Below are 15625 nucleotides of genomic sequence, written 5' to 3' on the forward strand. Positions count from 1 at the left end.
AGGATGAAATATGGTGTGATGTGATTCCAATGAATGCTTGTCACTTACTTTTGGGAAGACCATGGCAATTTGATCGAAAAGTCAAACATGATGGAAAGACCAATGTGTATTCCGTGAAAGTTGGGAACAAACGTTTTAGTCTACATCCTTTGTCTCATAAAGGACATAATAAGTGCCCAAATAGTAATCGAAGTTCAAGTTTATTTCTAAGGGAAGAAGTATTCAAAGAAGAGATCGATAGAGGACCCATGGCATGTGATGACGGTGAGTACAAGGAAGACTTTTCTGTTGATAGTGGTAACGAAGATTCTACATATAACATTGCAAACCTCTTTACTTGTTTTGATGATGTGAATTTGAGGGCAAATTTTTTTGAAGAAGGGAAGAATGATGTGAATCAAGAGGTTAATTCTTTTGAAGGGCCCAAGACACTTTTAGATGGTCCAAATAGCTTCATTATAGGCTGTCCAAAGAAAGAAATAAACAAGGAAAGGCCCAATAGATCAATTGGGAAAGAAGGAAACTTGATCATCAAGGAAAAGGAAATTGTGCGGTTTACTTCCAAAGGCAATTGCGAAGGCCGCACGCCACTCCAAGGGCCACGCGTCACCTTCCCGGAACTGCCTTGAACCCAGCTTCAACCATAGCCGGCGCGTGAGACATGGGGCAGCGCGTGAGGTGGTTTTCCGGCGGAGATAAGAAATGGATGAAAATTTATACTTAGTTTTTTTTTTGAGTTTTGCTTGCAAGTTTTTACCTTTCACTTGAAAGGGTTTTTCTTGGTTTAAGCACTTAGGATAAGGTTTATTTTCTGATTATTTAGTTGCTATAAAACTTCCTAAGTATATTAGGAAAATTTTTAGTTAATTAAGTAAAGTTTATTTAGGATTAGTTTTCCTATTCTAATTAGAAGTAGTTTCCTATTCTAGTTAGGATACTTGGGGGGCAAGGTTAGGGGTTTGTCCTAACCCTTGTAGAGATGGAATTAGCTTATTTTTAGTCTATAAATAGGGGAATTTTGTGGCTCTTAGAGACATAGAAAATCAGATTAATTTCAATAAAAATTGTTTAGCTTTGCTTAAACCTTTTCTTGCTAGTTTTCAATTCAAGGAGTTGTTTTGATAAGTAGAACGTGCAATTCTTAGTTCTAGGAGTAGTCTAAGATTTTTTCATCAAAATACTTAGTTCTAGGAGTAGTCTAAGTAGTTTGATTAGGCATTGAATTCATTTCAGGAGTGGTTGTTTTCAAGGTCATATCCAGTTACTTTCAATCATTTTTGGTTCGAATTTCTTATCAAGAACGAAGCTTTATTCTTATTTTGTATTTTAGATTCTTTTTTAATTTAAGGGGTTTAAATCCACATCATCTAGGTACATGTAAAGTGTCTCTTTGGGCAGAGGGCTAACAAGCCTTGACAAAGAGTGTAAATGTTCTTTCAGCATCTGAAAAGCCGCCTCAGCGTTATCCCCCCATTCAAACCTCGCCTTCTTCCTAATTTCCTGGAAGAAATAGAGGCACTTGTCACCTGACCGGTTGAGAAATCTTCCCAATGCCGCCAGGCAACCGGTGAGCTTCTGAACTTGTTTAACAGTGCGGGGTGGCTTCATGTCAATGACTGCCTGTATCTTTTCTAGGTTGGCCTCCATCCTCCTTTGATCAATCAGGAATCCGAGAAACTTCCCAGACTCAACACCAAAGACACACTTCTTGGGATTGAGCATGACCTTGTACGACCTGAGTGTGGTAAAGGTTTCTCGGAGGTCAGTAAGATGATCCGTCTGTTGCTTAGATTTGACTATCATGTCATCAATGTACGCCTCTACATTCCTTCCAATCTGATTAATGAAGACAGTATTAATCATCCGTTGGAAAGTAGTAGGCGCATTCTTTAAGCCAAACGGCATCATAGTATAGTAGAATAACCCCTGATCAGTGACGAAAACCATCTTCTCTTGATCTTTTTTCCACAGGGGTATCTGGTGGAAACTCATCAAGGCATGCCCGGCTGTAGAGTCGACCAGGCTGTCGATCTTTGGAAGCGGGTAACTGTCCTTTGGACATGTCTTGTTGAAGTCAGTGTAATCTACACACATTCGCCAGGTACATTCGGCTTCTTTAAAAGCACGACATTTGCAATCTAGTTAGGAAAGTTACATGGTCGAATGAATCCAGCGTCTAACAGCTTTTTGACCTCGACAGCTGCCGCCTGACTTCTCTCCTCGCCGTGATTTATTTTCTTTTGTCGGATGGGCTTCTTTTTAGGATCAACGACGAGTTTGTAGACAGCGAGATTTGGGCTAATTCCTAGCGCTCTTCCACTTCAAAGGCAAAGATGTCTTTGAATTCCTTCAGCAGAAGGTGCAAATCTGCACCCAACCTTTCAAAGGCAGTTGTTCTCACCTTAACAGTTCGCTCTGGACAGTTGTCATCCAAAGGAATATCAATGTGATATCCAGTCGGCTGGGGACGGAGCTCATCTGACTATTCCCCGGTCAGTGATTGCTATTTTTTCTCTTTCTTCACCTCCACCAGCTGATCAGCTTTTCTTTACTTTCTGACTACTGATGGGGCTTAGTTAGAGTCCTTGACATTGTCAAGGTCTATTGGCTCCTTTACATGTCCGCCTTTAGCAGCCGTTGGTTTGACGTTTGAGAGGTAACACTCCCTTGTCGTCTTTTCATCCCCGTTCAGGGAGCCAATAGAGCCATCATCCTTTTCATATTTTAATAACATGAGAGCTGGGATGATCACGGCCTTGCACTCATTTAGAGTGGGACGTCACAGAATAATGTTGTAGGCAGTCAACTTTTCAACCACCAAAAATCGGACGATCATATGTCGCCCTTTTCCCTTCTCCCCCAGCCGGATGGCTAAATTTATTTGTCCAACTGGGTGCACGACCCCTCCCCTGAAATCAACAAAAGGATAGGAGACGTCGCACAGGTTGTCCAACTTGTACTTCAACTTGGGCAGACATTTGTACCTGATGAGGTCAGAGGAGCTACTCGTGTCTATAAGGATCCGACCAAGCAGTTGGTTGGCGACCTTACATTCAATGACAACCGACTCTCTTTTTGTTTGTCAGACTTCTTGGAGTTTGACTGATGGCTGGATGAGTAGAGGTCGGTGGCTTGAATAAAGCTCTCCGAGGGTGAAGATCCTCTTTCGGACAAAGTCAAACTTAAAGGTTGACCCATCCTTCAGACCCTTGAAGAAGTTTGTATAGGCTACCTCGTTAGACAGTCCTTGTATCTGGATTCTCACCAGATTGAACCGCCTGACGTAAGAGCGGAGTCCTTCTCTCTCTCCCTGCCGTATGGTGCTTAAGTCGAGACTTGTTTTCTTGGCAGGAATGTTCATTGAGAAGTTGGAGGCAAATAGGAAGGCAAGCTTCCTGAAGCTATCAATGCATTCGGCTGGCAGGTTGCCAAACCATTGTTGGGTTATGCCCTTCAGGGTAGCCAGGAAGCATCGGCACCACATAGTGTCCTCCAACCCCTGCATGTGCATAAGGTTGATGTAGGCCATTAGGTGCTTCTGAGGCACATACGGGACTGGTCCAATCATCTGAGGGCCAGAATGGGCAGACTTGCCGCTTGTATGCTTCTTATGCAAGGATGGAGAATTTCATGCAGATGTATTTTTGAAGCTATCTGGAAAGCTTGATGTAGAGGCTAACTCAGACAGCTGCTGGCTTCAGTTGTGCTCGATGATTTGTCGAGCATCGGAGAAGGTCTTCTAGATGCCATCCGACTGAACAGCTCGGATGACTTTCCTTTTGCCCGTTTGGGGTAGAAGGATCTTGGACCAGTCAATGGCAGGCGTAGTATTCTCCTTTAGGTGTGGAGTAGGTTGCCTATATCTAACTGGCTTTCTCCTCACAGCTTGAGGAGTCTTCTTGGCCGACTGACCCTTGCTAGAGATGGCCGTCCTTTTGTTGATCGGGTCCTTGATTTCACCCTTAAAACTTGTCATGAATTTCATGAGTTCGTCTCGGGCGACTAGAGCCTGACCCCACGCTGCCTGGGTGTCCCTAGGCGATGACCCAGCTGACTTGCTGGCACCAGCTTCATTGTTGCTCCATTCCAGCTTATCTCTTGGACAGAGGCGCTTTTAGGTGAGTGACCCATCAGGGGCCACATAAGTTTCGACCTCGCAATCGTTATCTGAATCATTGTCCGTATGGACCTCCCCATCGATAGTAGGCTGGTTGGTTTCAGGTGGCGGTACAGACTCTTGAACCATCATAGAGGTACTCTCCCTACAGACGGCGCCAAATGTTTTGGGTGTTTTTGTCCCTCGGGAGAGTTACAGCTCGAAGATTGGTTCGACGCGCTCTGTACCTGCAAAACAAGGAGACTCCAGTTGGTAGGAGCTCCGCCTCCGACGATCAAGTTAGAACGTGATGGAGAATGTAAAAAGTGTGAAAAGGTAAAGGTGAGATTTTCTTGGATTCCGAGATCAGGTGTTCTCTCTGATGTGAGAGAATGTAGGGTAGGTTGTAATAAAATGAATTTTAGATGTCCCCTAAATGGGGGAAATCTCCCTATTTATAGGGTCATCGATAAATGTGCCCCCGATTACGTCAGTCTAACCTAATTCTAATGGGATGTGTCGAATAACGGCTTTCTCGGGATTTGGGCTTTGAAAGCCGCCTTTTCTCCTAAATTATGGGAATGCCACGTGTCAAGTAGGGATAGGTCCAGTTTGGACTAATCTTGAGCTAACACATGTCGCCTGCTGGTTGGTCCACGTGGCATGGGTAAAAATTACCCAAAACAGAAGTTAATGATGATATTCAATTAATTTGGGACCTCTTTTATTGTACTCCCTCATCCCTTATTGATAGTCCCTTATGACCAATTTTTAACCCCCAAATTGATAGTCCCATTTGCTTTTTTCAAGTACCATTAATATCGAATTTTTACCAAAATTCGCTCCAATTTGCAACAATATTTGTGCAAATTTAAATTTTCCGTGTAAATTTTGCTTTTTCAAGTACTTTTATTACTTTCTCTCTCTACTTGTTTGCATGCCCAATATAAATTTACATTTTCAATACACTTTTACTATTTTTATTTATGCTTATTAATTCCCGTGAAAATTGTCCATAAAAGATTATCATGAATCCCCTTTTCCAACAATATTAGTTGCAACTCTGATCTTGATCTAGCTTTGATACATAAAGTTTAAGACGCTAGATTATTGATTCTAGATTACTTTATATTGTATAATCAAGTAAGAGCACAAATGACAAGCTTAGCTTGTGAACTCTGCTATTCAATCAGTACATAGCTAAACAAGGGATTCATCATGCTCCATCTATTTCCATGTAATAAGAACAATATAGTGGGATAGTAGTACATCTAACATGTTACAAACATACATTTTTATAACTGTGTATAATATATATATATATATAGATGTAGCTCAGACTTTTTCAAACATCAGGTCATGTTACGAACTTACCCAATTTCTATTTTTTATACATCCTTAATTAAGTAAACCATTATTGTAGGTCAAGCATAATGATCATCTCCCATCATCCAAAGGCACCAACTGCACAACTCTGCTTTGGCTGCTCGAAGAGTAGTTCCTACCGTCGTTTTCATAGCCGCCATTGTTGAAATCATCCGCCTTATCACCAAGCAGATATATTCACTCTCTTCTTGGAGTAACATGGTGTTGTTTGACGACGACCATGGATGAGTAGCCATACCTGCTGTAATTATCCTTTCTAGCTCTCTCGCGACCTCCTTTATTGCTGGGCAATCCTCTCCTTTAAGTTTTAGGCACCTCCTTGCAAGATTAGCAACTTCCTTAAGTTGCTCGATTGAACCATCACTTACAATTTTTTCATCAAGGATTTCAAACAAACGATCTTCCCTTAACTTCCTAAGAAAGAATACAGCAAGGCATCTCTCATTCTCCGGCTTAGCATAAGATATCGCCTTCTCTTTAGTTAGTAGTTCGACAAGAACAACACCAAAGCTATAAACATCGCTCTTATCAGTGAGCTCACCAGTTTGCATGTACTCTGGATCAAGATAACCACATGTCCCTTGAACCATAGTTCATAACTGCTCTTGATCTACCGGAGCTAGCTTAGAAGCTCCAAAATCAGTGACTTTTGCTGTGCACTTATCATCCAAGAGTATGTTTGCAGACTTAATATCTCAGTGAATTATTGGTATCAAAATTGTAGTATGCAAATAGACCAAGACTTCAGCAACTTCTGCTGCAATTCTTAAGCGAATATCCCAAATAAAAGATTCTACTTTTCCTTCATCATGCAAATGATCGTGCAATGTACCATTACTTATATATTCATAAACGAGCAACGGTACCTCTGTCTCCAAGCAACAACCTAAGAGCTTCACCACATTCTTATTCTTGATTTGCGACAAGGCAACAACCTCGTTTATAAATTGCTCAACTTGTGTAGAATCTACCTTGAGGGACTTTTTGATGGCGACTTCTTGGTTGTTTGGTAGTATTCCTTTAAAAACCATGCCAAAACCTCCGCGACCAATGATGCTACTATCACTATAGTTATCTGTGGCCTTCAGAAGTTGTTCAATTATGAACATACTAACCATACTACCAACTGATACATCTCGTCCTGAAAGTTTTTGCTGTAAAATATGACCGCCATTTTGTTGAAAGCATTTCTCCCTCAATTTTTGCATCTTTTTGTTTCCATGTTGCCAATGGAACCAAAAGCCAGCCAACAAAGAAAAAATGATGCCCTCCAACACCCTAACAATGATATATAATTCAGGGATTAATATAGTTACTTTACTATTGGAAAATTTGTTTTATAAATTCCCGTATTAATCTGTATTTTCTGTTGGAAAGGAACTAACTTATAAGCTAAGAAAAACACAATACAATTCCTCCATTTTTATTAGTATAATTGGCTGATTGAAGTTTTAGTTTATTCTTATAATAAAGCTGCATTGACATTAATCAATCTTTGAATTATTGAGCATATTTAATTCATATCTTTACTCTTTTTTTTTTTAACAAAATATTTATATTACACTTAGGCCCTGTTCTCTTCACCTTAAAAAATAATATTACGTAAACATAATTTCAGTTCATTAAAATTAAGTTCAGTTCAGTAAAAATAATTTCATTTCAGTTAAAATAATTTCAATTCAGTAAAATACAGTTTTCTTAAAGAAGAATTATAATAGAAAATCGGTAAAAATAATTTCAGTTCAGCAAAAATAATTTCAGTTCAGCAAAATTAATTTAACTTCAGTAAAAATAATTTAAGTTCAACAAATATAATTTTGTTTCAGTAAAAATAATTTCATTTCAGCAAAAATAAGGTGAAGAAAACGGGGCCTTAGTACATATATAAAAACACAAATCATCAACAACATTTGTTTCAACTTCCTTTGATTTCCTGTATATATTTTTCATTAATTTAGATAGTTTATCATTTATTTCTATTATTTCTCTCTAACTTTTTATTTTCTATTCAATAATATGAAGAAAAAACATACTTAGGGCTTGTTCACATTTACTGAGGTGAGCTGAACTGAACTGAACCGATTGGAGCTGAACTGAACTGAACTAAACTGAGCTAAAATGAATATTTTATAAGAGAAGGAAATTAAGAGCTTGGAATTGAACTGAACTGATTGGTGCTGAATTGAACTGAACTGATTGAAGTTGAACTGAACTGAATTAAACTGAAATTAAGTTGAAGTGAACAGGCCTTAGTGTATAAGTTTTATCATGATTATATTTTTTATATATGGGTAAAAAAGATAGTTATATATTTCTAAAAAAAAAAAAAAAAAGATAGTTATTATTTTTTTTATTAAGAAAATAGAAATACTATTTACAAATGCCTAATTCACTTTTGCTCACTTTTTTTTTCCATTCACATTTAAGTTTTTGCACAATTATTGGCTTGTCCACTGGAGTATTATACTACGAGCACCTTGGTCTGGTTCATTCGTTTTGATCTTGGATGGTGACCTGACCCCACCCAAACTAGGTGTACTAAATACACGTGGGACAAATGATTTTAGAATTTTAAAGTTGACGCCGTCAACGGATGAAAGAAAGGAAGAATAATCAATAGAGAAAGGTATTTGAGACCAGAATTAACATCAGCCTTGCTTCTTCGTGTCGATATATATCCAGCCAATAATAATGGAGGGAAGTCGCGGCGTAACATACACGAAAGATATATAGCTTTTTCTACGGAGTATAATGGTTAAAGGGTATAAGTGTAAAACTTTCATACTAAGGGTTAATTCATTAGTGTTGTATAGGTTATTCGGTCAGTGTTATTCTGTTATAGGGTTATTTGGCCAATATTACATTAGTATTAGAGGGATTACTTTGTTAGTATTATAAGAGTTACTCGGTCAGTATTAAATGGGTCGGTTAAAAATTTTTGTATACACCCGGTTTACATTAATATTAGTATACATCGAGTAGTATAAGGGTAACTTATAGCTAATTTTAAGGTAACTTTTTGTCTTTTTTTTGAATAACCTTAAACATAATACCCCCTCCGTTTTTTTTTATTTGCATCACTTGTGTTTGCACGGAGTTTTAGTTGGATGAATTTGGTATAATATAATAATGTGAGTGGATGAATAATTTATTATGGTAAAAGTAATGTGGGGATCATAAAAGTAAAATATATGTGAGAGAGAGTAGTGAGGACCATGAGAGAGAGAAATGATAAGTTATTTGAGTGGAGTTTAAGGTAAGAGAGAGAGATATAATAAAATATAGTATAAAGTTATTATATATAGAAATGATGCAAATTAAAAAAAAAAAAACATTCATTAAAGGAAAGTGATGCAAATAAAAAAAATAAAAAAAATAAAAAAAACGGAGAGAGTATAATTTTTATATAAATAGACTACGAGAAAAGTTTTATAAAGGTAATTTAATTACATTCAATCACTAATAATTGATTTTTAATCATTTAAAATGTGATTCTTTGCTAATAAATTGTAGATAATTTTTATTTGTATTGAGTTACTTTTATGCATATTGAATTAACTTTTTTAATTTCAGGGGTAACTTTGGATCACTTTAGACTATTTTTATAATGGACTAGGTAGTACTCGGCTTGGCTCGACTCATTTACACCCCTATATATTATAAATGGATGTTTTACGCTTTGAACTAATTCCTTCGCTCTAAAAAATATTATAATATAAAAAATAAATTTATATGATAAATTTTGAGAATTATAATCTAATTTTTTTTTAAATAAAATTGTAATTCAATTTGTACATCTGAAATATTGGTATTTTATCGAAAATAAAACTCTAAACTAACAATTTTATCCTAAAATTCTATCCAAATATAATTCTAAACTAAATTTTTTATCTTATGAAGTCTATTTAAATCTATCCAACGTGACGCAACACTTGACGAAAAGTTGGAACGCCAAACATTGATGTCTCGTGACCTGGCCAAAAGTTTAGCTTTACATATTAGTTATATGATGTACAATAATCATTGTACACCCGTTTTTTTAAAAGTTACTTTTTACTTTTACAATCAGCCACATAATGTGGCCAACAACACATAAGATGGGCTACTAAAAAATAATGGTTAATGATACTCACTCCATGTTTTAATAAGTATTACATTTTCACCAAACACATATGTTGGGACACGACTTTAACCATTAATTTATCTAATTATATCTTAGTAAAATTATAGGAAATTAATATTATGAAAATATACATTATATAATTATAGGAAATTAATATTATGAAAATATACAATAATATTTTTTATATATATTAGTAAGTTAATCTAGTCAAAATCATTATGTAAATAGTGAAAAAAGTCAAATACCCTTATTTTTGCCTCAAAAAAAAAAAAGTGTACACTTAAATGTAAAAACGGAAGATTTGGTGATAAAAGAAAATGGTCGAAAGATCAAAGAAGACTTAATAATATATACTCACCAAGTATGATTTTAATTGCTAATAATAATTTCTTCTGGCTTGCTGAATATCGATTACAAGGACTGTCCTTCGTAGCCATGCCAAGGTAGCCTTTTGGGCATGTACAGTCATAATTTCCGGGACTGTTGTGACAATACTCTTGTATTTCACAATTATTCAAGCTATTGTTTGCGCATTCATCAATATCTGATATAAAACCACACAGAAATAACTTTATTACTTTACTGATAGACATTAACAAACATGATAAATGAAGTAAGTCCAGTAATAAAGAAAGAAAATTAAGTACTCCCAACTTATTTTTGATTGGAATTACGAGAAAAGGTAGGACAAGTTGGATTACCTTGACAATCATATAGGTAAGGGTTACCCTGGAAGCCAGGTTTGCACACGCACCGGTAACCCCATTGCCCCGGCAAGTCATCAACACACACAGTGTTACCCTTGCACAACAATTGCTCCCCAGCTGCTTGCGCGCTTTTGCAATCTTTACTTCCAATTGACCAATTATATACCATTGGAAATAATAATTGGCTGGAATCAGTGAAATATGAGACATCTTTTTTTAGAATAGACTGAATAGAGAAAGGCATTTCAGAGTGTAGTTGTTGAAGCTGATCCTTAGCCACCACAAATGCAACGCTACACGGGTTAAACTCTTGTACGTTTTTGTGGTTCAAGATAGTATCAGCTTCTAATGTAATGTTGGTTACTCCGTCCGGAATGGAGGCCTGGCAGCAACCGATGCCTTCACATTTACTACTGACATCTGATTGGTTAAAGCACCCTGTTATACACCCTGATACAAACCCACTTGTACTATTCATCCTTGTTCCAGAGAACACATGGTGTCGCACCCAATGGCACCAACTATGTTTTGGGTTGTTGAAACAGCAAATCTTGAAATACTAATCCAGGATGTATGATTACCGGTCACCTGACCGAATTTGTCAAAACACAAATATGAAATGTAGTTACTTACCCTGAATTCGCCATCTAGAGTGATTTTTAGCACCTTAATACACCACCATAAGTTGGATACGAGGGGGCCTTTTGCTTACTATCGTCGTTACAAGTGATATTGTAGAATAAGCCGTCACTAGGGTGATCGTAGTGGCACTTGTCCCCTATACCGAAAGGATAGGGGATGTCGAGGTCGCCACACTTGTCAGGACAGCTAGGAAGGGCTATTTGTGAGTTTGTAACAGAAGCAACTTCTTGGCTGTTAAATTGTGCCTTGAATAAGATTGTATGACATATAATATGTCTACCTTGGGCACCAAGTATTTTACTTGGGCACCAAGTGTTATACTTGGGCATCAAGCTTGATAAAGTTTACCTTGGGCTCCAAGGTTAAGAGGTCTATAAATACTCCTTAGAATTAGTCATATTCATTCATCAATTTCATGAGTAGTATTTCATAGGGTGATACTCATGGGGGATAATCATGGGATATATTCATAGGGATATTGAATGTGGATATTCAATATCACTTTGTAATATATAATCTGTAATTTGGAAAAGATCCTCAAGATCAATAAAACATTTTTCTCTCGTCTGTCCGTGGAGGTAGCCAATTTAATAATTGGTGAACCACGTAAATCTGTGTGTTCTTGTTATACATTCTTATTTTTTGTTTCTCCCTCACATCCGTCATAACAAGTGGTATCAAGAGCTAAGGTTCAATCTTAGTGAGGGAGATGTCCGGGGTGAATGTGAAAATCGACAAGTTCACGGGGAGAAATAGTTTTAGCCTATGGCAGATCAAGATGCGGGCGTTGCTGAAGCAACAAGGGATGTGGGCACCATTAACAAAGAAGTCAGTGGGTCCGGAAACCGCTGAGATGGCCATTTTGGAAGAGAAGGCACACTCGACAATAATGTTGTGTCTTGCAGACGATATCATCACCGAGGTCGCGGAGGAGGAAACCGCATCGGGTCTGTGGTTGAAATTGGAGAGTTTGTACATGACAAAGTCTCTAACCAACAAGTTGCTTTTGAAGCAACGTCTGTTCAGTCTGCGAATGAATGAAGGTACACCTCTCAGAGATCACCTAGATCAATTAAATACAATTTTGCTAGAATTGCATAATATTGATATTAAGGTTGATGATGAGGATGCAGCTTTATTACTGTTAGTTTCTTTACCACTTTCATATGAAAATTTTGTGCAATCTTTCATTAATGGTAGAGATACTGTGACCCTAGAAAAAGTTAGATCTGCTCTTCATACTAGGGAATTACGCCATAAGGCATCTGGCAGTACAGGTACAGACAATCAAGCCTCTGGATTAATGGCCAGTGGAGGTAAGGGGCATGGAAATGCCGGGAAAAGGAAAAATAAGAAACCCGGAAGTTTCAAGGAGGGTCCTAAACCAACTGATGTTTGTAATTACTATAAAGAAAAGGGGCATTGGAAAAGGGAATGTCCTAGGAGAATTAAATCCCAAGAAAAGTCTGGCTCTGCTGCTGTAGCAGAGGAGAATTCGAATTCTGAGGATGACATAGCTCTAGTTGCAGGTGAACAAACACATTATACTGATGTGTGGGTTCTAGATTCTGAAGCATCATATCATATATGTCCACGTAGGGAGTGGTTTACTACTTACGAGAAGGTAGATGGGGAAAATTTTCAATGGCCAATAGTGAAATCTGCAAGGCAATTGGGATAGGCTCTATCAAGATCCGGACACATGATGGTAACTTTTGCACTTTGAACAATGTCAGGCATGTTCCACAAATGACTAAGAATCTGATTTCTCTTAGCATGTTAGACAACAAAGGTTTTAGTTTCAGGGGTGAAGGTGGAGTAATGTATGTCTGCAAGGGTTCGAATGTGGTTTTAAAAGGTGTCAAGCGTGGTACTTTGTATTTTCTACAAGGGTACACTCTATCAGGTTCAGTTGCGGTTGCTTCATCTGAAGTGCAGAAAGGGGATATGACCAGGTTATGGCACATGAGGCTTGGACATATGAGTGAGAGAGGAATGCAAATCCTCTCCAAGGAAGATTTTCTAGGTGGTCATAAGGTCATGGACCTTGACTTTTGTGAGCATTGTGTTTTTGGGAAATTACATCGTAGCAAATTTCCTAAAGGCATTCACAGAACTAAAGGCACTCTTGATTATATTCACTCGGATTGTTGGGGCCCTTCACGTGTGGAATCGTTGGGAGGTCACAGATATTTTTTGTCTTTCATTGATGATTTTTCAAGAAAGACTTGGGTGATCTTAATGAAAAACAAAAGTGAAGCTTTCAAGAAATTCCAACAATGGAAGGCGTTAGTGGAAAATCAAGTTGGGAAGAAGATCAAGAAGCTACGAACTGATAATGGTCTGGAATTTTGTTGGTCTGATTTTGATGAGTTTTGCAAGAATGAAGGGATTGCTAGGCATCATACAGTGAGGGATACACCACAGCAAAACGGTGTAGCAGAACGAATGAATCAGACACTTTTGGAGAGGGCTCGGTGCATGCTCTCTAATGCTGGATTGACTAGAAGGTTTTGGGGAGAAGCAGTCAGTACGACATGCTATCTGATCAACCGTGGACCGCATACTGGAATTAACCTCAAAACACCTTATGAGGTGTGGTCTGGTAAGCCTGCTGATTACTCAATTTTGAAAGCTTTTGGTTATAATGTTTATTATCATGTAAATGAGGGTAAGTTAGAACCACGAGCAAAAAGGGGAGTATTCGTAGGGTATGGAGATGGGGTTAAAGGATACAGAATATGGTCTCCATCGGAGAATAGGGTTATACTGAGTAGAAATGTTGTCTTTGATGAAAATTATATGTTTAGCCCTACTGTAAAATCCACAATTGGATCAGATTGTGGTAGTGTTGACAAACAAGTGGAGCAGCAAGTCACTCATGATGAGAGTGATGAGGAAAAGGAAGAAGATGTTCAACACAATATTTCTGAAGCGCCAAGTTCTTCAACACCAATTTTGAACAAGCTTGGTCTAGTGCTGGATCGCTCTAAAAGGGCGAATTTTGGGAAACCTCCAAATAGGTTTGGTTTTGAAGACATGGTGGCTTATGCACTACAGGTTGCCGAAGAAGTAGATGTCTACGAGCCATCTACTTATAACGAAGCGGTTACATGTACGGAGTCTACCCATTGGCTTGTTGCAATGGGAGACGAAATTGAGTGACTTCATAAGAATAAGACTTGGGATCTTGTTCATAGGCCTCCAGGGAGAAAGATTGTTACTTGTAAATGGGTTTTCGAGAAAAAGGAGGGGATAACATCTGAGGAGGGGATCAAGTATAAAGCTCGATTAGTTGCAAGAGGGTTCACACAAAGGGAAGGAGTAGACTACAATGAGATATTCTCACCTGTGGTTCGACATACTTCAATCAGGGTACTACTAGCAATGGTTGCACATCAGGATTTGGAGCTTGAGCAAGTAGATGTTAAAACAACTTTTCTACATGGAGAGTTGGAAGAGGATATATACATGACCCAACCAGATGGTTTTCAAGTTCCGGGAAAGGAAGAATTTGTTTGCAAGTTGAAAAGGTCCTTATATGGGCTAAAGCAATCTCCCAGGCAATGGTACAAGAAATTTGATAGCTACATGGTGGAGCTAGGCTACAATAGGAGTCCGTATGATTGTTGTGTATACCACAACAAGTTGGCGGATGGGTCTTTCATCTACTTAGTCCTGTATGTAGATGATATGTTGATAGCTGCAAGGAACAAGTCTGATATTTAGAAGTTGAAGGGTCTCCTCAGTGCCGAGTTCGAAATGAAGGATTTAGGTGCGGCTCGAAATATTTTGGCATGGAGATTTATAGGGATCGGGGTCAAAAGAAACTTTTCTTATCACAGAAAGGTTACATTGAGAAGATTTTGTCTAGATTCGGCATGTTAACGGCTAAGTCTATAGATACTCCAAGCGCGACCAATGTTCATTTGTCGGTTGCTTTTACGCCTAAGTCGGTTGAGGATAAGGAGTACATGTCTGGAGTTCTCTATGCTAGTGCAGTAGGGAGTTTGATGTATGCTATGGTTTGCACTAGACCGGATCTTGCACATGCTGTCAGTGTTGTCAGTAGGTTCATGAGTGACCCTGGTAAGGAGCATTAGCAGGCAGTGAAGAGGATTTTTCGTTACCTTAGAGGTACGACTGATGTTGGTCTCATTTATGGTAGTGATGTGGCATGCTTAGTTACAGGTTTTTCAGATTCCGATTATGCTGGGGATGTAGATGGTAGAAGGTCTATGACTGGTTATGTGTTCACTCTTGGTGGTTCTGTTGTTAGTTGGAAAGCTACTTTGCAGCCTACGGTGACTTTATCTACTACCGAAGCAGAGTACATGGCCTTGACAGAAGCATCTAAGGAGGGAATCTGGCTAAAAGGACTAGTCAGTGATTTGGGAATACATCATGATCAGGCAACGGTGTATTGTGACAGTCTGAGTGCAATATGCTTGGCCAAGGATCAAGTACATCATGAGAGAACTAAGCACATTGATGTCAGATATCATTTCTTGTAAAGAGAGACGAGAATTAAGGTGAAGAAGGTAGGTACTGCTAATAATCCTGCCGATATGTTCACCAAGCCGGTTCCGCAGAGTAAGTTTCAACATTGTTTGAACTTACTCAATGTTCGAGGTTGTTAGTAGCCCTCGGGGGCTAATCTAGAGCTCTTAC

General features: G+C 38.3%; 1 pseudogene; it reads right to left on the reverse strand.

Annotated features, from left to right (window-relative positions):
• Positions 1-5356: 5356 nt before the first annotated feature.
• The window catches only part of LOC145580817 (wall-associated receptor kinase 1-like), a 77929-nt pseudogene continuing 67660 nt past the window's right edge, over positions 5357-15625 (reverse strand).

Source organism: Chenopodium album, chromosome 15 (assembly GCF_948465745.1).
Source record: "Chenopodium album chromosome 15, dcCheAlbu1.1, whole genome shotgun sequence".
Taxonomy (NCBI): Eukaryota; Viridiplantae; Streptophyta; class Magnoliopsida; order Caryophyllales; family Amaranthaceae; genus Chenopodium; species Chenopodium album.